This window comes from Vicugna pacos, chromosome 3 (assembly GCF_048564905.1).
Source record: "Vicugna pacos chromosome 3, VicPac4, whole genome shotgun sequence".
Taxonomy (NCBI): Eukaryota; Metazoa; Chordata; class Mammalia; order Artiodactyla; family Camelidae; genus Vicugna; species Vicugna pacos.
Window position 1 is genome coordinate 41,748,375 of NC_132989.1, and position 16,332 is coordinate 41,764,706.

The following is a 16,332-nucleotide window of genomic DNA, read 5'->3' on the forward strand; positions in this document are numbered from 1 at the left end:
ATGGTTGTCTGAGAACATCGCAGTAATATATTATGACATGCACTGTGCTGTACTTGGAGTCCAAATATGCTTTTCATCCATCTTGAGTGCAACCTGTACTTCGCTTCTCCACCCGTGGTGATGACTTTGTAGAAGTCCACCCACACCGTTGTTCTCTCTGCCTTAGGACCCACAGTTGCCAAGGACACGGCTGTGAGCAGGGCAATGGGTACAGTGTGCCCTCACACGATGGTGTGAAGACCAGTGGCTTCAAAGACACTCACTTTGGTCTCCAATGTGGCTGCACAATTCAGATAACTTCTGCAATAATTTATTCACCAACTTAAAACATCTTGGAAGATATCTGTGACTGAAGAAGGAAATACAGTAACTTTTGCATTTTAGGGGTATAGGAAAGTTGATGAAGGAATTCAAATATCAGATTCAAATAGAATTTATGATGTTAGATCTAAGTAACAAATATGTCTTAATGAAACTCCCATCGCCCAAGATGTATGGACTGCTTTAAAATTTTTTTATTTTATCTTTTATGAATTGCCTTTGAAGGCAGAAATTATTAATGGAGGAAAAACTTGTGTCTCCATGATGCCACATCATCCAGAGGAGAAGTGAAACAAATCAGGTGTGCAGGGAATTTTCAGTCTGCTTCAGGACAGATATTGGTCTTTTTACTTTTGTAATTTTCTCATCTTTGGTAGCAGGCCGACTCCTGAGTTCCTTGTTCTCCAGGGAATGGGGAAAGTGGTGCTGATTGGAATCAGCTTGATCTCAGGATGTTTTTATTTGTCTTTTCTTGGAGGGAAGGAGAGGATAAAGGATGAGATGGGAGGTGGATAAGATTAGCAGCAGAATGCTTTTGAATTTTTAAATAAAATAAAACAGAAAATGTGATTTCACTAGGAAGATGCAGAAACCATTGTCTGAGTATATACAGGTCTCTTTGTTCCTTGGCTTTCCTCTATGTTGGAATACCGAGAAAGCAGCATCCTTAGGGAAAATACTGAGGCCCAGGGTGAAGTGACAAAGCTTTAGAAGGACATGAATTTAAGTTGCACTGAGTCTTAAGGCTTGAGGGTATCTCAGAGACAAAGGGACTTACCTTAAGGTCTTATATCTCGCTAGCAAGCCCATACAAGCTGGTTGAGCACTGTATCTTCTCTACTGTGAGGGAAACTGCCCCACATGGATAAGGATCTGTATCATGGTCAATGCAGAATCTTTTCCTGGAAGTCTGCTGTGTGGAAAGCACTTGCTAGGCACTAGGGACTTAGGGAGGGATTCAGCACGGTCTCTGATGGTAAGGGAGTTAAAATTTGGTGTGGAGACGGAATAACATAATATAATAATAATTTTATTATTAATCACAAGAGAATGCCAGATGAGAGATACAGATGAAAGCAGTGTTGCAGCTGGTAGGCATTTGGTAAATCTTTGTTGAGAGAATGAATGAATGAATGAATGCTGAATTTAGGTCGTCGGTGAAGTGCGACCCCACCACAGATTAGGTCCACTGGGAAGAAAGGCCTCACGTAGGGGATTTTCAAGGAAAAGAAAGACTTGGCTAAATGGTGAATGAGGGAATCCCACTACAGGGAATGTACATAGAGCTATAGGGTCTGACTTTTCAGCATAGTTAAACATGGGGAAATCCAGTCCATTCCCCATCAGGAGCACAGATTTATTATGGGGCAAATCAGAGCAACTTTTGGCCTGAAAAGAGATTTTTTTAAAAAGCTGTGTTGCTGATGTGGATGATACTGCCAGCTCTGGATGAAAATTGAGATGTCAGGTCTGCAAGCAGGCAAATTCTGAAGCCAGGAAGAGAAAGTATTTTAGCAGAGGGTGACCACATGAGGCCAGTGCTACTTAAAAAGTTGAGTAACACTAAGACTTCACAATAAAAATGGTAATGAAACTGTCTGATACTTATGGAGCTTTGATGACGTGCAGATAGCGTACTACCTTTCTTCATTTCATACTCGTAACGACCCTAGGAATAAGGTTTCATTACCACCCTCATTTATAGGTGGTGAAATCAAGACCCAGAGAGTTTAAATGACTTGCCCAAGGACACGTAGTTATGGAAGCAGGACTTGAACCCATCCAGGTCTGCCTGTTTCCAAAGCCATATCCTCGGCCACTCCCTCACCCAGCCTCCTGCAGGCCAGCCAGCAGGCCAGCCAGCAGACACAAAGAGGAGACTCTCATGTCTACCACTGAATGGGGTCGGGATGATGCAGACTTCTAAGAGGTGGACTGGGATCAAGATCTTTCTCAGTTATTTACTCAGAAGATCCACTTAATGATTCCTAATTTCAAGTCTAAAGTTCCTAAGGAAAGCACAGTCTCTAAAAAATACATCCAGGTCTCCAGTGAGCTTATTCTTTGACTTTTGTTTGAATTCCAAATAAGTCTTCTTTATTATTAGCACATTTATTAGCACGACGGATGCAAGGGAACAAGCCTTCAGCTTCTGCTGTGCTGGCAGTTTTATTCAAAATTATCTGGTTTTTGAAAATAATTGCTAAGTGGTCCATTTTCACTTAATTCCTATTCTTCGCTCAAAGATGATTTTCCCATTGTATTTAATTTTAACTTTTTTTTTTTTAACCTGAAACCACTAGATAGTCATTTGAGCTAGGAAATAGCTTTCAAAATTGTTGCACTGGTGAGTCTCATGTCAGAAAGGCCATTGTAGGAAGGGTCTGGACTCTTGCTGTGGTTCCCAGACATGACTGCTCTTAAACGGTCCTGCAGTCCTTATGAGAAATATACATGCTCCTCCGCTCCCTGGAGACTTGAATTCAGTAAATGTCGAATGAGGGCCAGGAATCTGTGTTTTTAAAACAAGTGTCCCAGGTGACTCTGTGCTTAGGCACGGGTGGAAACCCTGTGGGGATGAGAGGCTAAGAAGGAGGAACCTGGAGGTTGGCCTTCTTACCGTGTTTCTCTCTTTGATCTACCTGAGCTTGGGTGAGGCACCTCCAGTTTTTCATCTCTCACTTTTCTAAAAATACTGCCATTTTCTAGACCCAGTCCCCATCTGGAAACCTGGCCCCAAATTCCCTCTGTAGGCCAGACAAATTCCAACAGTCCACCTTGTGGTGTTGGTGTTTTGAAGCAGACACACCCGGGTCTGAGGTCTTGTTTGCAACTTGTTCGTGGGTTTTTTTTTTTTTAAAACAGAACTGAACGTTTAAAAAATTGAGGTATAGTTGATGTACAATATTATATAAGTATTATAGAAGTTTTAGGTGTATAACATAGTGCATCACAATTTAAAAAGTTTATAGTTCATTTATAGTTGTTGTAAAATATTGGCTATGTTCCCTGTGCTGCATTGTACAGGTGGTAGCTTGTTTATTTTACACTCGGCTGTCTGTCCCTCTTAATCTCCTACCTTGTTCATTCTCCAGCAGGCATCTGTTGAGCACCTCCGAGGCCAGGCCTCAGCTGCTGCGTCTCGTTGGCCTTTCAGGGCCCCATCTGTGCTACCTGACGCTGCACCTGCTGGGAGCTCTGGAGGTGAGTGGTCGTGACTGGAGTTTTGGCCTCCTACAGTCTGTCCCTCTTCAGCTCAGCTGGCTTTATGTGCTTCCTTCACACCCACCTGCAGTGGAGGGTAAGTCTCCTCTCAGAGACATTCTCATTTCTCCCTTCAGATTGTCACATCTGCCCTGGCCTTCAGGAACACCTTGCTCTGTGGATGTGACAGTTGGAGGCTGGCCCCACCCTGGGAGTCTGTCCTTCTGCTCCACCAAAGGATCTGGGGGTTGCTTAGCTTAGATCTACTCTTTGAACAGAAGGGGCGTCATGACCCCTCTCCCTTGATTATTGCCACGACCAGCAGGTGGGCGTTGGAAACTCAGCTGGGGCTCTCGTTATGTTAGCTGGAGGCAGCTGGGGATGTGTCACTTGGGTTCCATGTTGTTTGCTGACATTCTGTCCTGGGGGCTGGGCTGCAGAGACGAACAGGATGTGTGTGGCACTGGTTGGAGGCAGGCAGTCTTGGGTTTGATGGTCTACACTTTCTCGCTGTGTGACCTGGAGTAACTTATTTGAACTTTCTGAACCTCAGTTTCCTCACCTGTGATGTGGAGGTAATGAAAGTACCAACCCTGTGGGGTTATCATAAGAAATAAATGATAGCAGGCAGATAGAGCATTTTAAACAGTACTTGGTATACTGGTAGTGCTCAGTAGGTGGGGATTATGATACCAATATTGATGCTCCAGAAGCTACCCCTGTGTGAACTCAACAAGGTCAAGTTCCTGCTTAGAGCCTTGCTCAGGCTAAGCAGGCTATTTTTCCTTTTTTTTTTTTCCAAGTTTTATTTTAAACCATTGACCTCAGGCACAGTTTGCCCTGACATCCTTCAGCTGCTGCTCTTACTTTTGTCATTGTCTTCTATTAGTTGCCCTGTTGTCAGATCGAGAAAGTGCACGATTTCTTCTAAATTTACTTCCTCTGGGAGCATGGAGCCCCAGTCAAGCTCAGAGAATGCGGGAAAGTGTACACATATTTTTTTGACCTGCTGCCTGATTTGTCTTAACCCTCTGCATGCGGTACCACGTGCACTCTGGGGGGTGTCCCCTCTGAATCACTCTTCACGTGATTCTGGGTTGTTGGCAGGGTGGGAGGGAAAGCATCACTGTGGCCGAGTGAACCGGTTATCTCAGCAGAGCCCTCCAGAATGTAGCTGGCGGGTCTCCTGGGCGAGCTCTGCCCGGGCTCGGTTGGCCATGGATGTGGGCAGTGATAAGAAAGGGCTCAGCTAAATGGCTGAGTGAGCGGTTGCTAAGGAGCCCGGGGAACCCCCTAGCTGGATACTCCCTTCATTGAAGATCGAGGGTGAGCTGCAGTGTGCGTCTCATCATGGGAAAGTCTCATGAAACACGCTGTGAATTAGTAATAATTGAGGCTTATCTCTCTTTATAAGCTGCTTTTTTAACCCCTGGTATAAAGGAGCAGTTTTGGTTCAAAATAAAGGTTAAGTGATCCAAGCCTCAAGTGAATCTCTACTGCTTTCCTTTTGGGATTGAAAAAGCCTCTGCCCTTCTTTTGTTTAATTTTATTTTTTTTAAGCTTCTAGTGAATTCTTCATACAGTTTTTGTTTTGTCTTCTTTTCCCCCATCTCTTGAGCAGCACAGTTATTTGTAAAATAGAAATCTTCATTAATTTTGAACTTCCCCTCTGGTGGTCCGGGTCTAGCTGGCTGGGCTGGTGGGGTTCAAGCAGAAGAATGGCGGGGGACAGGGCAACTGAGGGGTCCGGACAAAGGGCTGGCTTGGTTCCATTGGGTTTTTGTGACTTGTTGCACTGGACTCATTAGCATCCCCGTCCCTGAAACACAACGTGAGGATTTTAAACTGACTGGAGTGAAAAGATAACACAGCCTTTCAAGAGCGCTAAATCTCAAGGTCCGCGCCTCTCCTCAGCTGGCTTTCATCTCTGCAGGCCTGCCACTGAGGCTCTTTTCCCTTGAACTTCCTTCATCATTGCAGACATTAGTCACTGTAAAAGAGTCCTTCACATTTATGTTGGTTATTCTTGGCAAAGTTGCGTTTTTTTTTTTTTTTAGCAGTAATGCTGAATGCTGCACATGACATTAAAAAAGGAATCCGGTGCTTAGAGGTCTCTTGATAAGTAGTGTTCTGATCTGGGTTTACCAGCAAACCAGAAGAGTCTTGCTGGAGCATTTATGTTATTTACTCTAGGAAAGGAGGGAGCACAGTTCACAGCTCAACTCGGACCCCTAATCACTATCCCTAGAAAATGATTGCTGATGATTTGACTACTGCATATTGCGCTGAAAGCCTCTGCCCTCCCTGTTAGGAGCTCACTTCCACCATCAGAGTTCCATACTCTTGTATCAATTCACAATAAAAAACAATCTTAGGTAATATCAAAAATTGGATATGGTTGAAACCAGGCGGGGCCTAGATGCAAAGCACTAGATTTCAGAGACCAGGCTCACATGCTGGGGAGGATGGGATCATGCATCGCAGAGGTAGGGGGTACTTGACTCCACGTCACTTCTCCAGTGCCATTTCCCACCACCTTCTTTTGATTTTGTGCTCCAGTCCTGTCTCTGCCTCAGGATCTTTGCACAAGATTCCTTCTGTGCTCTTTCACCTCTTTCCCTCCCCACTCCTCTTCTCCTGACTTTGTCCTGAGTGCTTTCTTTCACTCACTCCCATAGAGCAGATCCCCTGTGATATGCCCTCCTGGCACCCTGGGCTTTTTCCTTGGCATTTAGAGTAGTTAGCAATTATATGTTTCTTTCATTAATTTTTATCTTTAATTCCACAAGGGCAAAAACTCATCAGTTTCACTGGTCACTGCAGATAGCAGAGTGCTTGTTGCACAGAGAGTATTCAATAAGTATTTGTTGAACTTGAACAGACCAGTGGGAAGAAAGAATGGCCCCCTTGGTGGTCAGTGTGTCTGTGATGGTAAAGACCTTGGTGATCTCTGTCCCTGTCATAGTAGAGACCCCTTACATAGAGACCCTGAGGTTTAATGGCATGACTGCCTCTGTGCTCTAGCTGGCCACATGCTGGCTGGGATTTCTTGCAGCATCTTCTGTGACAATGGGCTAAGTGGGAGGAGATGATATTGTAGAAAGAAAATACACAAACTTAAAAATATTTTGGTTAAGATGCAATTACAGGCATCCCTGTAAACTCTGTGTGAAACTTACTAGTATAAAAGCTTCACAGATGGAAGCACTAAGTCTCAGAAAAAGAAGTCAAAAGGATAAGGACATCTATTTCTCAAATTTCCAATTTCAAATGTGATGATTTCAAAAGAGAGTATTTTGACCCATGTCTTTTTTCACTAGTTGTGTTTGTGAAGGACCAGCATCCTGAATATTGAGAGGCTAAACACCTGGACCCCATTTCTCCAAGCCCTGCATCCTGCCTCTTCTGCAGGATTTAGAGCTGGACCTTTGAAAAGGCTGTCAGTCCTCCTGCTAGTACCAGGAGGATGGGATCTTTCTTGGGGTGCACTCCCCAGAAGCAGACCCTGAGATTGGGGTCCTTGTGAAAGAGATATATTGACGAAATGATCCCAGGGGAAATTTATTGAGGAATTGAGAGGGTGGAGAGGCAGGATGGGTAAGTGGAAGAGTCAAGCAAGGATGACATTTCAGGCAAAGATTCACCCCCATTTCGATCCCACTAGGGAACTTAGAGTTTATCCTCACACAGAGCAAGAGAGCTGGGCTTTCATACTCATGTACCTGTCATCCATCAGGCTCCAGTGGCCTGAGGTATCACCCAAGAGAGGCACAGATGCGGCTGTCAGAGGCCAAAGAACACAGTGGCCCGGGGAGGGGACTCAGAAAAGTGAAAGGAGCCTGAGGGGAGCTGGGAGGAGCCCTGACAGTGTCCATTACAAGATCGTACCTCAAACAGGTAAGACCTTATGCTTAATTTCATAGACAGACCCTATGTGAAGGCATGCTTTCTCATCAAATTAATGGGATACTATTTAAGCCTCCTCTATGCTGGTATTACATAAGTGCTTTACACATACTGTCTCATTGAGTTCTTATAATATCCCTATCATAAAATTGTTATACTTACTTGCCTTATTTTATGAATGAGGAAACTTGGTTTTAAAGAATTTAAATGGCTTTCCCAAATAGAAGAAGATAGAAGTTGTATTCAGACCTAGGCTGACATGACTCTAAACCTTAAAGCAGTCATTACTTTCCCAGGCAGATTCAGAAGGACATGAATGGATGTAAGTGCACCTACAGAGGCTCTGTAGCGCTGACATATTTGACATCTTTCTCTCTGATGGCTTTACACAGCCATTTAGCTGTGCATTCACTGAGGACCTGTCTTCAGATACACAGGAATTGCAGGATGGAGGGAGGACTGGGGAACATTAGCTAGATCCCAGAGCTTCCCCAAGGCAAGACCTCTCCATCACTCCTTCCATCCTCTTTCCTTCACAGCCATCATGGCAGATTCTCATGGTCGGTTCCACCAGCTGTGGCTGAGAACCTCTCTTCAGCTTTCACTTAAAAGGAGATTGAATTTTTATTACACTCATACTTTACAAATATGTGAATTTCTCAGTTCCTTCTCATTAGTGATGATAGTTCTTGTCAGAGTAAAATAAAATGATGAGAAAAGGGCCAAGGGCAGACCCCGGCATGGGGCAGGTGCCCAGAAACTGATAGCTATTATTTTTGATATGGTTTAGGAATTTTGTTTAGGGAGGAAGTTTGCTAGTCCCACTGTAATCAAGTATCATAGACTGAGTGGCTTAACCAGCAGACATTTACTTCTCACAGTTCTGGGGGCTGGAAGCCAGAGATCAGGGTTTCAGTCATGGTGGTTTGATCTGAGCCTCTCTCCTTGGCTTTAGATGGCCATCCTCTCTGTATCTTCACAAGGTCTTTCTTCTGTATGTGCCTGTCTATTGATTTCCTCTTCTTATAAGGATTCGGGCCCACCCATGTGACCTCATTTTACCTTAGTTACTCCTTTGAAGACCCTGTCTCCAAATACAAGTGAATTCTGAGGTACTGGTGGTTAGAAATTTAACGTATGAATTTTTTGTAGGTCAGCGGGTGGGGTGAGGGGTGCACAATTCAGCCCATAATAGAGGAGCATTTCCAGAGGGCAGAGTGAGTGAGAGCTTGATTTCAGACTAGGCTGGAGAGGGAGGCAGAGACCTGGCCATGTCTTGCCTCTTAGGTCATGTTAAATAGGAGGCAGTAATGGTAGAATGGGATTTGCTCTTTAAAGGGTTATTTTGGTTATACTGGGGACAATTGATGTGTGTGTGTTGAGGGGGGGAGGGGCATTTGGACGAAATGCCCAGAATCTCCGGAGAATGGTGTGGGGGCAGAGTACATGTAGGTAGAACAATTGGGAGGATCCTGCATTGGTCCAGATAAGAAGTGGGTTGGGGTGGGGTGTTGGTGATGGTGGAGGAGATGGACAGAAATGGATGAGTTCTAGAGCCATCTGTCCTGATTTTAGGAAGTAAAATCAGCAGGGCATGGTTATAGATTTAATATAGGAGTTGAAAAAGAAATTGGGGTCAAGGAGAATTCTTAGGTTTTTGAATGGGTGGTAGTGTCATTTACAGGGATTGGAAATACTGGAAAAGGGCTGGATTGCGGAGAAAAATTATACATAGGTTTTGGACATGTTGAGTTTGCAGTGCCTTGAGACATCCAAGAGCAGACACTGAACAGATATTTGTAGGTAGGGTTATAGATGAGGAAATGGAGGAATTAAGTTTCTCAATGTCTTAACTAAATTAAATCATTAATTGGAAATCCAGTTCTCAATTTCAAATCTCCTAATTATTACTCTGGCGCTCATTCCCAAAGCATTGCTTCCCTCTCTTAAGTAATTTCTAAGGTTATAGGACAGTGCACACGTTTCTCCAGGATTCTGGGCATTCAGTCCAAATCAGTCTGCTAAAGCATCATGTTTATTTGAAGTTGTCTATGTTTTTTGAAAATTCATCTGATTTCTTGTTCTGCTTTGTAACATATTTGTTATTTCTATATAGTAAGGCTATTAAAAACTACTTATCTTGGAGTAGACTACTGCTCCAGGAGGATGCTTTGAGTATATTCTGGGATACAGAACCATGTGCCAGAGAGGGGGCAGTGCCAGGGCTATTCAGGCAGTGGCACGGCTTGCCTGGGAACATCCCATTTGGGCAGCATGGCAGTCTGCTTGTTACAAGATAGGAAACACAGGATGTGGGGTGGATTGGGAGTGGGGATAGGGAGGATGATGTGTTCAGTTTGGATATGTTACTGTGATGTGCCACCTGGACCTATTTGCAGCCAAGGAAGTGCAGCAACGGGCCCCTGACCATGGGCTCCACTCTTCCCATTATGTCCCACACTTCCAGCCCTAACATACCATGCCACCTAGAAGCTGCAGCCAAACAGAGCAACTGAATGGCCTTTGAAAGGCACAGCTGTGGCATCAACTTTGAGCTAATACCTTGTAAGCATGGGGTCCTCCCCTAGTGTGCAGTGTGCATTCTAAATCAACCACCAACATATGGTCCTGTGTCCTGGGAAGGTAGAAGACGTGAGTCTGGAAACCAGGCGGGTAGAAATAGACGATGGCCCCTCTTGCCATCACTTTCCAGTAACCCACCTGGGGAATTTGTGTTTCTTAGTCCCGCAACTCTGGGCTCCTTGGGTATAGAAATCCTGGTTCCCAGAAGAGCATGTTTCCATCAGGAAACACAGGGAGAGTCTCTATTAAACTTTAAGCTCTGACTGCACTTAGTTACTTTAGGCTCCTCACGCCAAGATAGCATGAGGCAAGGAAAGAAGTCGCAGTCTTGGCAGGAGCAGTTGCCTCTGATCACAGGAGGAGGTAAGGCTCCTAGATACTCATCTTCCCTGCTGTCTGGGAAGTTGGCTGCCATGGCTTATAGCTAAATTCCTCCCTGGGAATTTCCCGGAGGGGAACTGCTTCCCTCAGGATTATGCCCCTTCCCTTGGGGTAGCCTCCAACGGCAGGGAGATCTTGGATATGAAGTCTGAGTTTCCTTGCCCCAGTTTGGAACAGATTTGAAGGACCATCTGGTTTCTGTGGGATTGACTGAGCTTTTGCAGTGGCTGCATCACAGTTTAACCTCTCCTTGCCCAGCCCTGCTGACATCACTCCTTCACAGGTGGTGTTCCTAAGAGCAGCCCCAAAAAAACCATCCACATGGAAATCTCCATCTCAGGCTCTTCTTCCCAGGGAAGCCAAGCTAAGCAGAATGGTTCAGGGACATGTCAGATAAATAGCTGAAAATAGAGGCTGGCATTTAGAAGAAAGATCTGTGCTACAGATAGAAGCTTGGACATCATCCATCTCAAGACAATGGTGTAACTATGCTTGGATGAGTTTGATCCGGGAGAATGATAGATTCTGACAAAGAGGAGGAGGATGTCTGTACTGTTAGAATAGAAGCAATAGTAGTGTGTGGATCTTCAAATGTTACTGTTTTGTTTTTGGTAAAAGGCCTTGTAAAAAGAAGTTAGGTAATTTTGTAGACAATAGTACGGGGTTTTTAAGCTTAGGTTGAAATACTCAGTTCATCAAGATAAGGAAGAGGAGGCTAAAGTATATGTGAATTCTTTTAACTCTAAGGATGAGATAAATATGAACATACTTGAAAGTGGGGCCAGGTAGGACGAAGGTCTTAACATAGAGTAGATGGTACCTGCTGGGCCTCTGGTTGCTGGGATTAGAGGTCTCTTCCTTGAAAACGGTATTTTAATGAGACAAGTCAAATGTAAATAAACAGTGATTATCTAAGGACAGCATTTAGTCCGCCTGACTCTGCACTGGAAAAGGATCTGGAAAGGAATTTGGGAGGGTTGTGAGGTGTGGTCAGAGTGAGATCACTGGGATGTTAGCCTTGGAGTTGTAAACAAAGGACAAAATTGACTTTTTATGCTATACCAGATACCAGAGCTTCTCCTGTGCTGTAACCTGTCCTGTCTTGCTTAGTGTCAGTGAAAATAAAATCAGTGTTTTTGTGTATCTGGGTTGCCATTTCTTTCTCTCTGGTGATCACTGTGGCGTAGGGTGAAACCCCAAGACTGGGAGAATGTAGAATTCATTCTCCTGCATGTGGGAGCTTTTGTGAATTGATTTGATCTGGCCACTGAGGAAAGTTAAGCCTTCCCAGTAGAGTGAGGATTGAAAGAAAAGAATCTACAGGGAATGGGTAGGCTGAAAAGAGAGGGCGACCAAGGGTAATCTCTGAGGTTCCCTGAGGGATTATTAACAGCAGCTGAAACTTTAAAGGCTTTTATCCAGGATGGAACTACCTCTTGCCTTAAATCTAGTTTCCCATGGAAACAATCTTGTATTTTCATTTTCCAGTTGCTAAACTTCATATTTCTTTGTTAAGCCTCCTCTCTTTGACCATGTTCAACTTCTACTTCCAGATCTGGAAGTCTGTAACTATGCTGAGAATAGTTCTCTGGATGAGAGGAGACGCAGCATGTGCTGCCCCTACATCGTGGAATTCAGAAAGAAAGGAAGGAAGAGGGAATGAAAGAAAGGAAGGGGGGAAGGAAGGCAGGCTGATATCTGGCTATCATTATCAATCTTACTCTGGCTCCTATGAAATTTCAGAAGTTTAATGATGCTGGGTTGCCCATTTTCCAGTTCCAGAGGAAAATATTTCAGGGATGTTTAAGAAGATTTCTGCATCAAACAGGAGTAGGTATGGTGTTTAGAACCTCCCTTCTCACAAATTCTCTGGTCCTTCCAGGTATAAGATAGAAACAAAAGCCTGAGATGGTAACTGTTCACAGAACATCAGACTCAAGGACCATTCCCACCCAACTGATTCCATGTGGCCATTCTCAGTTGTTTATCCTTTCTTCCTGTTTCCTTTCCTGGTACCTTGAGGGATGTTGATAGTATGTTTCTCTGTTTACCCACCTTCCCTTGCCTTACTCTTTTCCCTACTTTCTTCCTTTTTCTTTATTCTTGTGGCTTTTTCTGTGCTTAACTCTTTTTTGTTTGTTTGTTTCATTCATTGCTTGCTTTGGTCAGTTTTTATCTATGTGAATTAAGTCTGTCTACTTGAAAGTTTGAAATGAAGTATTAAATATAATGTTATTCTGGAAATATGGGGTATTAAGATTCCAAGGGCACTGCAAAGAGGCCTCAAAGGACCACCACCTATGAGCACAGAGGGAAGTCAATGCTGTCGCAAATTACAACTGTTGCCTGACACTTCAGTCTATAAATTGCTACCTTAGTGCTCTAAGTAACTAGTTTTTTCTTTGGTTTTAGTGTTTACTTAAAAATACACAACAGTGCTCTTTCAGAAAAGGTCATAGATATTATTCAAGTTGTAGTCATCTTTTAGGTTAGGAAGATTTCCGCCCTTCCATAATCAGACAGGATATTTTGCCAATGTTAAAAACACATCACTTTAAACTAAAAATTAAAGGCAACATAACATGGGAACTAGTCTCCTCATTTTGGATTACTACTTTGGAGTTTTAAAGTTGAGCTACCTTAAAAAAATTTTTTTTTAACAGCTTGAGCTACTTAAATTTTTTTTTTTTAGTAAAAATTTTCTCAGGTATTTAAGGGAAAAGGTATTCCCTGCTTTTTTTTTTTAATTTTTTTTAAAGTAAGGAAAAGCTTCCTGCTTGGTGGAATTAATTTTTGGTCAAGAATGGCAATTTTTGGTGATTGAAGTAAAACACGCAGATGATGATGAACACATGCTAGCTTTTCATAGTAAGAGGACCCTGATACCCCAGGAGAATTTTGCTGAATGTTGGGTGAATTAGGATAATTTCAGCTATACCCTTTTTGCTGTATCTTTCTTGACCAAAAGCATAGTTTATGAAATGGCCAGCTGGTGTTAGTGTATGGACTAGTCAGCACCAGCTATACTGACTCTGAAATGTTGACTGTTGTCAAATATCAAAAGGATTACTTTTCAGGCATGGAAGGTATCCAATGGTGGGTTCCTTGTAGGTACTCAGAGATTCAGGCTGATGGAGGCTCCCCCATCTTGGAGCTTACCTGCTGGGAATGCTCTTAGGTTGCTGCAAGCAGCGGAGGGAAGTGAAAGATCATGCAAGATGTTTTTAAGAGCCAGGCTTAGAAGTGTCCTACTTCTGCAAACATCTTATTTGCTAGAACCCAGTCATTTTGCCCCAACCAACTGCAAGGAAGACTGGGAAATGCTGTCTTCCTGTGTGCTCAGGAAAAGGGATATGAAATGAAATTTTGTCAATACCTGGGAATATCTCTGCTCAGTCTACTTTTCCAATGATCTCTTCACAACAGGTCACAATCACCTTCTCTCCAAGGGTAACAGTCTGAACATGAATCCAGTCACTCCACCCAGCTTTTAGTCCAGAATCTCTAGGTGATTCACAGCAGTTTTTGTTAGCTCCATGGACTCCTCCTTGGTCCTCTGAACTAAAGAGATAAGATTTTTGCCCCCCTAACTTTGTACATAATTCTGGAGTTATTCTACACTTCTATTTGAAAGGGGGAAGGATGGCAGACTTACAGTAGTTTACAGCCATCCCGAAACCCCACTGGACAGGCATTGTGAAGGCCCCCTGACTCTGGAGTTGTGGATGGTACCTTAATTAGACCCTGCTATTCTTGGATACTGGGTGTCTCTGGAGGCTTGGCTGTCCTTACCTGATGGAATTTTTTGAGCAGATGAGAAATGTCATTGAAGCTGTACTTCAGGAAGTGCATTTGGGTCACAGAAACAAGTTAGCGAGTTATTGCATACATTCTACGAACAGATAATTATCCCCTGAACCATCCTGGGGGACCAGTGAGAAAGGGAGGAAGCAATCCATGTAAGAGGCACCTTGGAGGGCACATTCAAATGGCTTGTTGACTGGTTGGGGGTAGGTGGGGAGGGAGAGGAAAGGAACTCTGACTCTAAGGGCTTATTCCTGGGTGACACGGAGGATGGTGGTGAGGTAGGGAATTCTACAGTCGGTGCTGACTTTGTGGAAGATGAGTTTGGTTTTGACCAATATTTTGTACATAACCCACTCACACAGAGGACATGACCCATGTCCTAACTTCATTAATGCAAGGGGCTTCCTGATTATAAATTTTAGTGGAAAATGTTTTTTACGTTTAAGAAACTTTAAGTAAATGCATGTTCTACATGGCAATCAAGTATTCGTTGAGCATTAAAAGTTATTAGCGTAATGCTTGGTGTCAAAATGGGTCACCTTGTTATTAAAATGCGTTGAGTGTGTTTCTCCTGGGAAATGTTTCCTTGTCACCAGCCTTACTTGAGCTGCTTTAGTGAAAAGGACCTCTCTGCTTTGAATGGCAGCCCACGCTATTGTTGGGCAGTTCTAGTTGTTGATAACTTCAATTTTATATTGAGCTGAAAGTTGTTTGCTTGAAACTTCTGCTCAGAGTACCCAGCTTTTAACTATAGCAATACACAGGACAAGTTAATATTTTTAGAATCTAGAAGGCAGCAGCTTGCTCCCTTATCTTCTTTCTTTTAGCTAAGCCACTCTTGTTTCTCCATTGCTTTTGTGGGAATTACTTTGTAGGACCCTCCACAGGCTGCTGTTGGAGGCACCTGCAGGGGCTCACGCTTGCTTTCTGGGACATGCTGGCCCCATAGGTCCTGATGGTGGCAGAGGCTGCATATGCTTAGACACGATCAGATGGTCTCTCTGCTCTATGATAATCTGGTCAGGAATCGCTGATGAAGGGGACCCTTAACTTTCAGAGACCTTTACTTGTAAACCTCCCCTTAGAAGTGGACTCGACTCTGAGTTGAATAATGGATTTACCACTCGGAACATGTTTCTGTTGCTCTCCCTGAGTATAAGACAGTTGGTGAATGCCTATAGCCGGCACTCCTGCTGGCCCACCAGATAGCCGCTTTCCTTCTTTGTTCTTCCTAACAGAGCCTCCGTTTATTTGTTGAGACCTTCATCCTTCTCTCACACGTCTCTCCATGTGCTTTAGGGAAAGCTGTCTCCACTTCCAGCCCTACTGGTGGATGCTAGTCCGTCTCTGACAATACTGGGAATCTCAAACTTTCTGTGCGCTGCTGCTTTATGTGTGGGGTAGCAACCCAGGTCTGGTAAATGAGACGTGAGGGGAGATTTCTGGGGATGGGGGCTTCTGGGAGATGTTTCCTTCTTCCAAAGTGGAAGCCACAGGAGAAGTGACACCTTTCTGCTTATGGACTTTACTGCATCTGATATGAAGTTAGAACTCTCACAGCCATCTGAAGGACGAAGCCAACGCACAGAGAACAAAGCCAAGTGAATCACGGGAATTGGATGGCCAGATTTCTGAACTTCTTGTATTTAAAGTTAACACATTTTGGTGTCATCTGTGGTAGCTTCAGTTGGTATTTTCAGTTACCAGCAACTGAAAGCATCCCAACTGTATGGCGACTCTTTTAAAATGAGGCACTAGGAAGAGGAGACAAGTGTGAGAACAATTGAGACAGCACCTCCATTGTTACATATGCGATACTTGTGGAAATGGGAACGTACTCTAAGGTGGATGGGTAGATAGATTCCATCACACATTTGTCACATACTGATCTTCAGACAACTAAGATGTTCAAGTTTCTTTTTTCCCTTCAGATTCCATTTTATGTATAAATAAGACTCCCCCAAACCCCTTTTCCAAAAGCTATAACGCAGAGAAAATGTTTGGGAGCGGTCAGATTTCTGACCAATCAGAAAATCTTCTGGAAGAGAGCCTAATTTGTGGTATTTCATAATCAGTGGAGTCAAGAGTCATTGATTACTTATGGAAATTTCTCCAGCGGACTGTGCACGT

At 43.6% G+C, this 16,332-nt stretch overlaps 1 long non-coding RNA gene across 4 annotated transcripts in view; it reads left to right on the forward strand.

The window, feature by feature from the left end:
* The window catches only part of LOC116277914 (uncharacterized), a 387,230-nt gene that overhangs the window by 35,869 nt on the left and 335,029 nt on the right, over positions 1–16,332 (forward strand). For 3 of the 4 annotated variants that reach the window (XR_012071091.1, XR_012071084.1, XR_012071104.1), the window contains exon 2: positions 3,417–3,525. This is a non-coding gene — a long non-coding RNA (uncharacterized lncRNA). Of the gene's footprint in view, positions 1–3,416; positions 3,623–16,332 lie in introns of all 4 variants that reach the window. The other variant, XR_012071098.1, reaches the window with a different exon arrangement.